The sequence below is a fragment of the Falco punctatus genome (assembly GCF_963210335.1).
Source record: "Falco punctatus genome assembly, chromosome: 6".
NCBI lineage: Eukaryota > Metazoa > Chordata > Aves > Falconiformes > Falconidae > Falco > Falco punctatus.
The window spans coordinates 12,129,931-12,144,732 of NC_137585.1; the positions used below are offsets into that span (position 1 = coordinate 12,129,931).

Sequence of the window (14,802 nt, forward strand, 5' to 3'; positions counted from 1 at the left end):
CTGGGTCTGATGCTGAGCTCAGCAAGGCGGGTGGTGGATCTCCCAGTAACTCCATGCCTCCCGCTGGTGACAGGGTTAGGCCCAGGACTGTTCTGGTTTCACTGAAGCCTACTTAGTTTCCTGGTAAGGATACATTTCTAAATATAATTCCTTACATTGGGTGCAGGAATGTTTACTCATGCAAAGTCAGGCAAGGTAAACACTTTTTTTTTTTTTTTTTTTTTTTTTTGTCAGTGTCTTTTTAATGGAAATTAGTCCTCAAGTATATTTGTCATCATCTTGGCATGCTGCAGCTAAACACAGGGACTATCTTCCTTTTTTGGTATCTGTTATTTCCAATTTTATTTTCACTTGGAAAGGAGTGATTTAGTGAACCTTCATTATAGAAGTGTCAGAGTGGCCATTGCAAGCTCTGTGAATTTTACATTCACCTTTTAAATAACACAGCCCTGAATGAACCTGTTGACAGAAGCTGAGCAATTTAAAAATACATTTGAAAGTATGCAATGAGATTATGACAGAGGGCAGTGCCAGAAAAAATACAAGCTCTTACTATGCTGTTACAATTGCTTAAGCACACACTAAATGCATAGTTTGCACTCTCTGTTGCTCTTTCTCTTTCAAAGAAGAATGTATTGTGAAGTACATTTATTTAGGACTGTGCCATCATGTTAATTCAGCTTTGATTCTGCTGATGGATTTTTTTTTAATTCCTCCAGTTTATTTGTGATAAGCTCTGACTTGAGATTTGATGTAAACTTCTCATTTTGTTGACATAAATGTGTTTTTAAAGCTATTTATGAGAGTGGTTCACTTGAAATCTTTAAACAGGAGGAGAAATATCCAACTAGGCAGTCATTTTCTTGTTGGTTACAATCATCTCAACAGCTGGTAGTACTGCACCTCTGAAAGGCAGTAAAAATTACTCTTTGCCTGTCATACTGAAAAGGGTGTTGTGCTTTATCACTGTTTGTGGTATTTCCTACTCACTTTTCTGTAGGGAAACAATCTATTTTTGGTACAAAGATGGAGAAAAAAATGAAAACATTTGAAGTAAATTGTTGGCTTTTTAAAATTGATGTCCCTTCATCAAGCTCCCTACATGGGATACACTAGCGAAAAGAAAACATTTGAACACTGCCCAAAGGAACACAATTGTCTTGAAGACACTGCGCCTCACTTGCATCATCTGTCTGTATTGAGACACGGGTTTCAGCAGAGTCCCCAAGAAATGTGAATTGACAATAATGCTTTTTTGCTCATGACAGTTTAAGGACTGCTTTTCTGCTGTAGAATCAGGGAGATTCCATAAATTTAAGCACAGAGGACCCCTGGCCCAATATTTAGCCTCTTTTTCAGGGCTTGGGTTTCTCCACTGCTGCAGATAGGCAGAGTTTTATTGAGTCTGGCCCTAAATTATGAAATTCAAGAAGAGCAGTGCCAGTGGGAAAGAGAGAACCAAAGCACCACTCACCAAATCAACAAGTTGTGCTTGGCAAAGAACAAGGCAAAATTATCACAAAGAAGATGGAGCTCTCCCTCCCTGGAGAGCAGCAAGTGCCTCTCTGCCATGGTGAGCTGAAGCTGCTGGTAGGGATTCCCCAGCAAGTCCATGAGCACTGTAAGCAGCAGAGCAGCAGCTACGGGTGCCTCCGAAGGAGAAGAAAGGGAGGTCCCCACCTGAAGCTGACTCAAAACAGTTTCACTGTTCCTCCCCAGCAGGAAACACACGGCCTTGTGCTTCCTTTCAGAGTCCCACCTTGCAGGTGCCCTGCCCCACCACAAGAAGCCTCAGTCCCAGGGATGGGTGTGCCAGGAAATACGACCAGAGATAGCCAAGGCTGTGGGGTGAGCACATACCTGCACCCTTTATTTTAGGCCTGAGCACCCTCACAGGAGACGGTGAGGTGCAGGATTATGATGATCCCCATTTTCTATCAAGCCCAGACGACTGGCCCACAGGCAAACAGGGGGTCAGCACTGGAGCAGTGATTTGGACCATAGTCTTCTAGTCCTTGGCACCAGTGTCCTGATCCACACCCCATCCTGTGGCCTTCCACTGGCTGATTTCTATTCCTTTGAATAAAGCATAACAATTCCTTTGAACCAACATCATAAGAGAAAAATAATGTATTTTGGTAAAAGCACATGGATTACAATGGCAGAGAGATCTAGAAGGACATAATGATACAATGAGCAAGCCTCTTAATTTCTCCATATCCCAGTGCCATCCATGCCTATAAAGTCTCTTCCTTTAAGTTCTGCAGGCATGGCAGAGGTGAAGTTCTCAGTGCTTGTGAAACACGTGTGCTTTACAATGGTGATAACTCTATGCAATTTGGTGTGACAGTTGCTTTTGCTCTCTTTTGTTTGTTTGTTTTGTCTTTTCATAATAAATATTTCCATTTATACCTGGTTTCCAGTTGCTGAAGCAGTGATCATCACTGGTATTCAGCTCCTGGGAAAACAAATTGAAATGTAATGAGGGAGGAAAAAAATCGAGTAAGGTACAATTTTGTAGTTCAAGCTTTCCAAATAGAGTAAGAGCTTAAAAATTCTTGTACATATGATCAGTGTATATCCCTGTTAATAACATGTATCTCCAGGTGAGTTAAATGGAAGCAAGATGCTCCTTCAGGAACAGACTTCAGTCTTAAACAATACAATAGTGTCTGGGGTTTGATACCATATACAAAATTTGTCTGTTGCAGCAAGTTTCGATCTGCTTTTGTTGTCCATAATGCAAATATCTCCCTTACACAGAGGTCAGAGGCAAGTTAGTATTTTCTCTAGTGTTTTCCTTCATTGTACTGCAGTAGTACATCAGAGCCCCAGTTATACAGCAAGATACTCTACTAACACATGGGAAAATGCAAAAAGGAGGAGGGTCATCTTGTGCCATCCTTACTCATGCTGAAGGTCTCTGTCCTCTCCGAGCAGTCCCACAGAGGGACCCTCTGTTCCCACAAAGAGCTAGGAGCTGAGCAGTAGTAGAAGCAGCCGATTGAGGGGGTGGGCAATGTGTATCCGAGACTTTGTCCAGTGCTCTAGAAAGTCTTGTTAATGGGAGATCCTGGAAAGAAATTTGGCATTTGAGTCATGCTGCTCACGCACAGTGAGTCATGGGGCTGGGAAGTCACAGGCGGATGAACCTTGCCAAGTGTGGGCAGAGTCAGGGGAGCTCTGGATGAACTGGACTCCCTGGGAAAACAGGCCAGATCTAGTTTACATGTATGGGAGGCTCAGTGCTCCCCACTCCATAAGCCACAAATTCTCCTGGGCTTGTTTTTGTGACATCCCAGATGGTCAGCTGAGAGGCATTACTCCAGTTTGGTGGACATCCCATCTCACAAACAAATGCTCTACACCAGTAGTTCTAATAGTGAGAGGGCTAACGCTGATTGAACTCCTGTTACTTTCTCCACTTTCCTGATAATCCTGCTTTCCTGCCAAGTGAAGGTGTTCTTGGGGAGCTCTGCAAGAGCTGGTGGCAAAATGCACAGTGTCATCCTATGAGCACACTGGAAAGAAGCGTAATATTGGAAATAAAAATAGAACAATTGATTTGTGAGCTGAGCTCTACATTGACACAAAAAAGGTCATTGAAAGGGCTTTGTAAAAAGGAGGATATTTGAGAAAGTGCCCAAGTTGCAGAAATCCTAAACAATGGGATTTTTACTGTAAAATACTTAAGCAAGCCTCTTTAATCATACATACTGCCGTGACAATGCATGTCATCTGTTGACATACGGAGAAAAATTGAAACACATTCAGACTGGAGCTATTTTAGTCTATTTGTTATAAGCCCTCTGCTTGGCTCAGGCTATGTGTTTGAATCACTGTAGACTGCCTTCTTCCCCAGTCAAGTAGCCATGGGTTTGGCAATGACCTCCCTCCCACAGGGAGATAAGGCAGTTTGTACCATGTCAATGACCAGAGGCAGCCACAAAACATTAGGCAGGCTCCTGACTGTCGAGAAGTTGAAACTGCTTGAAAACAGCGGGGTCAGTCTGCTCTCAAACACACTGATATTATCTCATTAGTGGTGGCATTTACTGCACAGCACAAGGAGCAGAAAAGGGAGTTGTTAAAAAGAAAAAAAAGCAAACAAATAGTTGCAGTATATGGAATCGTTAGGCAGAGGGAATGTTACTCACATGTGGGCTTTTTCTCTGTTAGAGAAAGTAGTCAATCCAGTGGATCGTATACAAGCAGCAGATTATAATTTCCTTATTTTACCTCCCAATAACAGTCTCCTTCCAGCTGGCAGGGAACAAAGATGTTTTACCTGAAGCTCAGCCCTTGTTTTAAAACTCTTTCTTTTTCTTTTTTTTTTTTTTTTCTTTTTTCTGACAAGCCAAAAAATACAATGTTGCTTATAAGGTTCAGGGTTCGGGAATGAGAGGCAAACCATACTGTGGAGCTCTTCTCCCCTCTCTCCATACTCCCCCTCTCCTTACTCCCATCGGACACTTTTGCTGTCAGCTCCTCTACTGCTGACAAATGTCATAAATTTAGCTTTGACTTTACTGTGGCATTACAGTATAAAGGCTCAAGAGGAGACCGGCCAGCAGGATAAAAACGCTAGACAATAAACTCTTGAGATTAGAAATAGCCTTCTTGTTCTTTATCTGTACAGCACCTAGCCCAGTGGGTGCAGGACCAGTGCCCCTCCAGCCACAAGCGTGGCACATGAGTAATAACCAGGCAGTTCCCAGGAGCCAGCCGGAGTGGCGAGAGACGTGGGAAGTGCACAGGAAGCTCTTTTCTCCAGCAGCACTCTGGTATGTCCAGCAGATACATTTTCACCAGCCTGTAAACACAGTCACAAACATATGAATGTTTGAGATGTTTTCACGACAGGACTCCGAGATAGAGCTGCTTCACACCGTCCCTGCTAAGTACTTCAGGATGGACTTTGACTTGCAGCAACCCCACGCTGGTAGCAAACTTTTGGGACGTGTAGTTCTCACGGGTTTTGGTGGGTCCTTGTCACATGAAGGCTTTGCAGGGTCAGAAGTCTTCATTTCCAACAAATGTGTATATTGGGATAACTTCCTCAGAAAATAATCCTTCCTTTAGTCGATGATACATGCCCTCTGCTGTCATGGTACTCTCAGCTGTGACCAGTGAATCAAAAAGTCACAGAAATTATCTGCTAGGAAAGTTATCAAAGGTATTCCTCTGTAACAAGTAAGTCCATGTGATACCAGAGACAGAGACAGAGGCAGAGGAGCCTTTCAGAGAGAAGAGAGCAGCTTATAGGAAATCAGAGACCAGGAGTGTATAGCGGAAGAGGAAGCCGGGGAAGGGGCTCTAAACTTCCCTTTTTAGATGTGCATTGCAGCCGTACCACCGGGGGTTTTCTTTTAACAAATAAGGAATACACATGAAGATCTGGGTTTTTTTAAATCAAGAAACTCCTCAGGTTTCCAGAACACAAAATAGTTTTTAATTATGTATGTATTATTTGGCAGATAACATAAAATCTGTGCATTCACTCCGAAGGACTTTCTGTCTGAGCTGTACTGGGCAGACTAAATTACATGATTTAGTTAGTTGCTTGTGTACAGGTGTAGTTCTGGCTCACATAAGCTCATATATGCAAGCGCTAAAAGTATGGTTTCCAAAAAATGTAAGGGCAAAATAAGCCTGCTCTTAATTTCTTGACTTTCTTGCTAAGGTAGTTTTCAGGAACCAAACCCAGAGAGGAGTATGCAGAGAACCAAAAAGAATGCACTGAAAGCACAAATGCACACAGATACAAAAACATTCTAGGACTTGCTCACCAGTATGAGAATCTATAAAAAGACACTGAGTTAATGATTTGCACCTGTTAGAGCGGGAGTTGATGCAACTAAAATATCCAGACAACATTTTTTTTCCCAAATTCATGTAGATTTTAGATCGACTTTTTGTACAATGCATAATAGTGACTTTAGGCTGCATCCAATTCTGTGATCAACTGGGGTTTGTTATATTAAAATAGACTTTCAAATATTAGGGCCCCTAGTGCATTTCTTTTCATAAATATAGGCACGCTGCTTTACAGCACTAGGGGATTTAGTTTCAGACCAACTGAAAGTGCTTCATAGAGACAGTACAGGCCAAATTGTGAGCAAAAAAATAATGAGAAAAGAACAGGACAGGCATTACACTAAATAACACAGTTGCAATTCAGTACCAACAAGAAAGGTTTTGCAGTATTTTTTAACTAAGGAGTGCACTTGGTCATAACCCTTAGTGTAGAGCAAAATTTGTCCTGAAACTGGGAGATAGGTATATAGTGAGAAAAATAATGCAAGTTGCATCTTGTAATGTTTTTGAAAAAGTATTATCCACTTTGTCTCCAAGATGCTATTGGTAAAATATAAATTGTTTCTTACAATGGCATGTATTTGAATAGATGTATATAGTATAGACAAGGTGTTTCTTTTGAACAAGGTCACAAATATAAGTGTGCAGAAAGCTGAGTATGAACTTATTGGGGAAAATAACTTCTTAGATGCTTTCATAACAGATATCCTTATGAAGCATATTGTTATTCTGGCCTCTGCATGAATGCATTTCTCTTTCCCTCTTTATTTATTTATTTATCTATTTATTTTCTGTGTCTGGGACATGTTTACACTGGGTTTTTGAATGCAAAGAGGCTTTTTTTAAAAAACCACAACTCAGGAAACTCTCTGGAATATAATCAGCTGTATATCAGATCTTTATAATTAGAGATGTCTGCAATTAGTTTGCAAGAAGGCTACATGTTTGTTGTTCTCAGGTATTCCTATGCATACTTGGTGATATGCTACCTGGAAAAAACATAAGACTTGCATGTGAAAGCATACAAAAGGGTACAAGGAACATGTTTTTTTTCCTATTCTTAAGTAGTCATTTGTTCTTTTTATAGATTGGTTTTATTTGTTGTCATATGCCATATTTAGCTGACTGATAAATTCATTCACTCTACCCCAGTTTTCCTGTATGGTTTCTTTGTGAATGAAAGTACAGTCTGGCACAGATAACAGTATAGCTCACTACACGTGTCTGTGTATTAAGCTGCCTCCAAACAGACCTTTAAAGACAGTTAAAATACATTGTTTAGAGGTGAAACTTAGAGTGATTTGATTGATCTTTCTTCACAATACTGCCAAGGGATGCTTAGAGTGGTGAAAGAATCTCAGCCTGTCTGGCAAATATCCTGCAATTTTAATTGTACTCAGACAGGAAAAAATACAAGGTATTTGCTGCAGCTAAGTGAACAATCCAAAGTGGACAATGTATTTAACACATGAGTGTTAGGAGTCTGGGCTGCATCACGCGTTAAGAACTCTACTCAGGACAGCTCCAAGAACAGAGACAAAAGTAGTATTAAGCAACCCTCCCCAGCCCTTCCCTCAGCACTTAACAATCTCTGGCACAGCCTTTTTTCACTCTGAACATCAGTGTGGGTGTGCTTTTTGCACAAGTAGCATGATGGATGTATAGAGACAGGTGTGTGGCACCCAGGCTATCTGGGGATTCTCCCAAAAGCCTCTGTAGACTGAATCTTGCAGCCTGTAGTTCCTTTGGAGCATTGCAGTGAACTTCTCTGATCTTCCTTTTACTTGTGTGATATCTCTGAGTAAACAGTGATTTTACATATGTGTGTGTGTATATATATATATATGTATGTATATCTATCTCCAGCCTTCTGCTTTACCCTACAGTTAGCAGATCGTTTACTGTGTGAGTTGATCCCAAATAGCACTTTTTTAAATTGGCATTTATTAGCTGAATCATCTGACACCGTTTCCATTCTTTAGTTTAGGGTGAGAGTAGAAGCACTCACAGAATAAATTCCTAAATGCATTTCAAAGTTGTTTTTCTGTCCTTTGTGGTGCTAGTACAACATGGGAAATGAAGGGAAAAGAAGCACAAGACTTTTTTCTACAAATGTTGTTAAATCTATGTTATTTTGTCTCGCCGATGCTAATCCAACAGATGAAGAGGTGCAGGGGGAAAGACAAACCTAAAAGAGAGGCAGGAATCAGCTGGTCCTTGGGAAGAGCAAGGTGTAGCTTGTTGTTGTGCTACTGTTGTTTGACTTCCACTGTTCTTATTCTGCTCCAAGAGCAGAATTAAAACCAGAAAAAGTGTATGTTAATAACCAAGATCATGTCCTTGAAAATACCATGTAAAGAATTGCTTGTTCTTTCCCATTCACACACACTTCAGGAAGACAGAGGAGCCATGAAGACTGAAATTATTCAAAAACAACTACCTGATTTTTTCTAATTTTTATTTTGACATTTCTATGTTGGAAGTCCTTGACAGGAAAAGACATGCTCTAATAAACAGATGTCATACCAGCATCTCAAAAAGAGAGGCACCGAAACTGCCGCTCACTTTTAAAACTAAACTCTTGAGCATCTCTGAAAGAACATTTAATTCAAAACCAGAGTTTAATGTGATATTGGAAATCAGGACACTTTCTACGATGTCCTCTGACTTGAAGATAGTTTGAGATACTCACTATTGAAATACTGTTGATAAATAATAAAATTATACAGTTTGTCTGATCATATTTCCCACTATATCCATAATACCCAGAGTACTTCTTTTTTTTTTGCGTTCAGAGAACAGATTTTTTTGCTTGAAGCTTATTATTCTATTTTATTATAAATCACAAGGAATTAGGGAAGATTCTAATTGTCTGAAATACGTATGTATAAATAAGTAATGAAGAGCAAATTAATTGCCATAGATTACAGAGGAGGTGAGGGAAGGTAATGCTCTTCTGCGACATATATCATTTAAACTTTGTTGATAGGTGTATAGAAACAGAATATAAATTACAGAAAAATCTACCCGGACATCAGGCATAACCTGGATATAATATACAGTGTTGTGAGCCATTAATAATACTATGTTTCAGAGTTAGAAAAGGTACAAAACAGAATGGCCAAAACAGCCTGCGATAGGGAGATGGGAAATGAATTATCAAGAAAGATTTGCCAGAATTAGGCAGCATTGATAACAGGAGACTCTCAAGAGGTATACCAAAGACAATACTGAAATGAAAGAAACAAAGAGAATGAATCACATTAATCTTTTTAAGATAGTCACTAATTTGAAGAGTCTGGGATCTAGGATAGCAAAGTGGTGACTCAGAAATGATAAGTATTTCCGGCACATTTATTTAGTGTTGTTGAAATATTGAACAAATAGCTGAAGTCAAGAGCAACAAGTCAGGGGTTTAAAAGGAGCTAGTTTGTTTTCTTTTTGTGAAGGATTTTTGAGATTACATTAGCTACATATTTGAACTTACAATGATAAGTTCTAGGGTGATTTGTATTTATTGGGGTTATAAGGGCAGGCCTCAGTGGACCATATGGTATTTTTACAGGGCTGTTTCCATAACAAAAATGGCACAAAACTGTATTAACTTTTCACAGATTGATAGAGAAACAAACTGTCTAAATAGACATGTTTGTTTGCAGAAGGGTTTAAAAAGGACTTGGGGGGGTGGGGGGGGGTGGGAGGGTGGGGGGGATGTCCCTGAATGTTTTCTAATCAAATGCGTACCTATAGGTTTGAAGTTTTAATTTGGGTTTGTATTTCCATTTTCATAAAAAGTAGCTAAGAAAAGAGTCAGTGGAAATTAAAAATACAATTAATAACAAGGAGCGTAAAGGAAGGAGGATAAGGAAAGACTATGAAAAAAAACAGAGGGACCCTCAGGGGAAAAAAGGAGGGAAAAAAAGAAAAGAGAAAAAAAATCTAACATCCAGATACTTTCTACAGGGTAGGATGGGAGCAAATTCTCAGCTGCCTCCACCTTGCCGGACTTGGTCATGTCCCTAGTTAAACTAGCTTTTCCAGGTGAACCATCTTGCTTCTTCCTGGGTAGTATAATTTGAATGGAATATTTCCAGCTTAGTTGTCTGGAGCTGGCATAAAGATATACATTTGCTTCTAAAAATTAATCAAAATTTTAAAAAGCAAATACCGTGATAAAATCAGATTGAGTGACTTAATGTAAGTGAACAGCAATTTAATTTTGATTTATTGGAAGCATTACGTTTCTGTTACTACAACACAACATTTTGGATCTGTAAACCACTGATTACTAGAAGGTGGGAGAGTACAGCAGGGAAAAAGATCATTTTTATCTTCTTCTACACTTTCCCCTATTAATCATGGTAACAGCCAGGACACTCAGTTATATGGATCATGTGTTTGGCCCAGAATGGCCGGTTCTATGACGTATGGTTTTAATGAAGTGATGAATTCTAAAATGAAAGTTCCAGCATGTTTATTTGTAATAACTGTTTTATTAGCATGCTTTTTCAGTTACAGTAATTATTCCAATTTGGAAAATAGAGCAAATGAAAAAAAAGAAATACAGAGTTGGTTTTACATGAAAAAAAGCTAAGCTGAATTTCATACTGGGAGTTAACATTAAGTCCTGCGTATATTACAGAAAAGACTTGCTTCATTTTCATGACATGAGGTTTGTTAACTAATATAAGCTAAGTTCATAACTCAAACAAAACAAACTGGTTTTTTGTTAGCTCATCAAAGCAAACACTAGGAGGTGGAGGGAAACTCTTACAACTCATATGTATTTTACTTGTTTTTAAACACATCTCTTAATACAGTAGTAATTAACACTAACCATGCCACATTGACATCATTAGTCTTAAAATTTCAGGACTTGTATTCTAAGACATATGTCAGAAAAATGAAACAAATGGAAATCAAAATATCATGCAGGCATTTATCTGTGGCTGCACAGTGCCTTAATAATGTCTTCTAGGTAAAACCTGCACTTTATCCAGGGGTCCCAGCTGTCCTAGCCTAGCCCTAGCCATCTCCCGTGGGATGCTCATGGCGTGGTGACAAGCATTTCCCACCAAATAAAGTTAATATGAATTCAGAAACTCCACAGACGTTATCCATCCTTGTGACAGGCACCAGGAGGGCCTCTGTGGTCACCCAGTGCTATGGCCCCTCAATGGCCCCAGTAGCGAGTTCTCTTTCTGTCTTCAGTACTCCACCAAGCTCACCCTATGGTTGTGCTTCAGCACCAGATTGTGTCCTCAGGTGAAGTTGGACTCAAACGTGGATGTGGGCCTGCCCTTGATAAAGAATATGGATGTCTGTTTCCACCGGCAGTGCCATAGGAGACTCTGCACCTTGAATGAGAGATTAGTTTTGTGGTCCACCCTGCCATAAGTATTGTTTAAGATGGGTGCCTCTACATTGTCAGAAGAGAGTTCAAATTACTTGAACCCATCCTGTGTTGTGCCAGCTGTGTTAACTGAGTTTGTTACCTAGAGTTTCTGGTCACAGTTATTAAAGGCAAAAACATAGATAAGCATTTCTGTAGAATGGCAGCACTGCACACCATGGGCAGGATAGTAAAGCATCAGGCCAAAGATCCTGTGATGAATCATGGCCCAGAAATATGGCGCTGAGAGAGGAAAGAAGTTGTAAAAATGCAGGGCCATGCTCTAAGCCTTTCCCAGTTTTTACTGGTAAAGTGTAAGATCAAGTAGCAACCAATGAGAATACTTAGTTTGACTCAGGAGCTGAGATCGTTGTTGTCACGACATAGTCATCGCAGCCCACCGAACACCAGCCTTATGCAAGGCTTACAAAGCTGCTGTCTGTACCTTTTTGTTACATTTTGCAATGTGCTTCAAAATGCTTTGCATCAGGACTCGCAGTCCAAGTTTCTCAGAGGGGATTTTTGCACCAATTTTCCAACAAAATAATAGAGCCCTCATTGATATGCCTAAGTAGGCACATAAAAAGGGTCCCCCTGTTGTAAACCTTCATGCACATTCTGAAATGCCTATAAAAACAGGACAGATGAAATTCAAACCGATCTGTGGAGGAGGAGGTTACTTACTGCAGGTCAGCTTTGTACCTTAGGTGTACAGCGAAACGCAGAGTGCCTGTATTCACTAACCCAAGCAGTGGCCTTTACCTCCAGGTCAGTCTGACCAGATGCACATTAGTTTCCAAAGGGCCTAAGCACCTACACAGCCTTGTCAATCTCAGACTAAATCTATGTGAGCCTGAGGAGAAGCACTTTTCTTCAAGGAAAAGCAGTCATCCGATTAAGGCACTGAAGTGGTGCTGAGCAGAAATGAGTTCAGTTTCCAAATGAGAAAGACCACCCCAAACAAGCTGGTTGTTCTCTCTGAACATCATATCCACATTATTAAATCAATTTGGGAATAATACATCCTTCCTCCTATCCATGGTCTGTGCTGTTTAAATCAACTCCAAGCTCTTTGAGTCAGGGTCTAGCCCTTGCTAGGTGCGTTCCTGTAATCCACTGAGACTGAGCCATAAAAATTGATCCAAAACACCTTAGTAGACAGAGAAGGAAGCTGAACCCTTACATATGCTCACACTCCAGCCCATCCTCCTCCTGCTACACCCGCAGTGTGCTGCTTTGCCTTAGCTCTGAGCAAAGGGTTACCCCTGGTAGGTACTGGTGGCGTTAGCCCATGCACCATCCCTATCCAGTCAGCAACATGATTTTGAATACCTGATCTGCTCAGTGGTTGTTCCAGTTTACATAAAGAAAAGTTATAACTCTTCCTATGGGCAAAGCCTAATTCACCTAGGGATCTCCACCCTGTTCCTGGAGGGCAACCACGTGGAGCGGTCCAGTTTGGGATGGGGGCCATGCATTTGGGAGAGAAGACCTCTCCGGGCTTGCCTTGTTCAGCACAAGGCACCTGGCCGGCACAGCAGGCAGGCGGCTGGTTCTTCCTGTGCTCCATGACTGAACCCAGGCAGCAGGCTCGGTGACCACAAGGCAGAGCAAATTCTTGTGCCCGAGAATAACCAGAAGACAAACTGCAGAGAGGGAGGGGGGCTGAGGGAAGAGCTGGCTTTCTGGGCAGCAGCGATTTGTCCAAAATCCCTTCACAGATGTGAAAGAAACACCCCTGCCCCCACTCCACCTCCTCATAATTTGATGTCTGTGTTTGTTGGCAGCTAGGAGGCTTTTTTTTTAACTTTGCAAGAAAAGGAAGGTAGGATTTTAGCAGAATCCTGTTGCAAAGCATGTATTACTTCTCTTTCTTTCCTTCTCCCCGCCACCCCCACACACCTCCCTCAACAAATCCCTGAGGTCAACATTGTAATAAACAGCAGGAAAGGCCCAATTTTCTGCACCTGTGGCCTTGTTTGTCTATATATTTCTATAGGTGAATGGGCACTGGGGACACAGAAAGGAAGTGAATTCAATGGATTGGTTTAAAAAACTCAGCATGCTAATCAGCAGGCACTCAGGTGAAATAGCTTTAAAACCCTGTTAAAATAGACCCAGAGTGAAGCAGGGTGTGGAGCTGCAGTGCATGCCGCTTTGGGTTTTTTTCAGTAGAAGAGCGTGGCATTGTTAAAAATCACCGTCTAGTCAAGTAGCTTATTATTCAGGACACAAACCGCTGCACCTGAAATCTCTTACACAGAGCAGAAGAATGATTTGGGGTTTAATCTCTTTTTTTTTTTTCATCCCATGAAAATTTAGTGCTGACAAAAGGTACTAGACTAGCAGCTGCGGAAAATGAGGTGCTTTTTTTTTTTTTGATCAGAAATAAGCCTGGTTCAGGCACTGTGAGCTTCCCCACCTGTTCTTCTCTCTGGGAAGGCTGCATGGGAAGTGTGCAGTGCCTGGCCTCGGTGGTGAGGCAGCCAGCACGCCAGCAGCTGTGCTACTGCTGGTGGTACTAACAGTGTCAGTGATACTCACCGGGCAGAAGATGTCAGTAGGACTGAACCCACCACGCTGTCTCGCAGCACAGGAAACCCACCCGCTGCCCCTGATGGGCTCCTTGCTGCAGTCCAAGAACGTAACAAGCAGTAGGAGGTATATTTTGGTGCTAACTCCAGAGTGACGCTAGTCAAACCAGGAGGGCAAGAGCTTTCCAAGTAGACTATGTAAAAATCTACCAGACGGAGGCAAATATGGGTTGCTAACAGCCTAGACCGGACCCCAGGTGGTGTCAGAAGGTTACAAAGGACGTGCAAGCACAGAAGCCTGCATGGCTGTTTGCTCACTGCCTGGCAGATGTAGGCAGAAGGCAGGTCGGCATCTCCTCTTCACGCTGCGTCTGCCTTTACCACACAGTCATCGGCATTTGGGAACCTGGATTAGCCTAGCAGAGCATCTACCCTGCTAACCCCCACTTGAGCAGTGTCATCTATCTCTCTGGGAGCTGACAGAAAGGAATAAAAACTTTTTCTAATGTAATGTTGCTCCAAGTTCCCTGTGTGATACAACTCTTTTTTTTTTTCCAAACAAGATACTGCTTTATGTGTAAAAGCTTCCTAAGCCAAGAGGTGCACAAAATCTCTCACATTTAGAGTGATTTGTTTTCAGAGTCTTTTTTTAATGTCTAAGGGGAGTGATTTGTAAAGCCCAAATACTGGGAGAATTGATCTTCTGCTGGTATTTCAGTTCCTGGATGGTGGATGTACTGTGAAAAGACCAGATCTCAGGTTGTTATGGCTCCCCGAAGGTTTTGAAAAAGCCAGTTAAAAAAGGTAAAAGCAAATGTAAAAGCCAAACCGATTGCCTTTATTTCGGTTTACCACCAACTTATTTCTGGCTCTGTTGTTTATTCAAGTCCCTACTGAAAAGTTGTGGTATCTGCCCATCTGAATATGTGCTCACTTGCACTCTGCACTGCTGCAGAGGAGCAGATTCAGCCCCTGAAGCACTTGTGTTTAATTTATTTGCAGTATGAAAAATTAAGCCTGAAATAGAAAAGGGCCTCACCAATTTTTTTTTCCTGATGC

General features: G+C 41.3%; 1 protein-coding gene and 1 long non-coding RNA gene across 3 annotated transcripts in view; one reads left to right on the forward strand and one right to left on the reverse strand.

Moving 5' to 3' along the window:
* Nucleotides 1–14,802, forward strand: part of LOC308065854 (potassium voltage-gated channel subfamily KQT member 1-like) — a 520,908-nt gene that overhangs the window by 334,131 nt on the left and 171,975 nt on the right. The gene's annotated exons all lie outside the window — the stretch shown is intronic.
* The window catches only part of LOC308065855, a 74,879-nt gene that overhangs the window by 36,379 nt on the left and 23,698 nt on the right, over nt 1–14,802 (reverse strand). Inside the window, exon 1 of one of the 2 annotated variants that reach the window (XR_013928943.1) lies at nt 1,475–14,802. This exon is cut by the window's right edge and continues 23,698 nt beyond it. This is a non-coding gene — a long non-coding RNA (uncharacterized lncRNA). The other variant, XR_013928944.1, reaches the window with a different exon arrangement.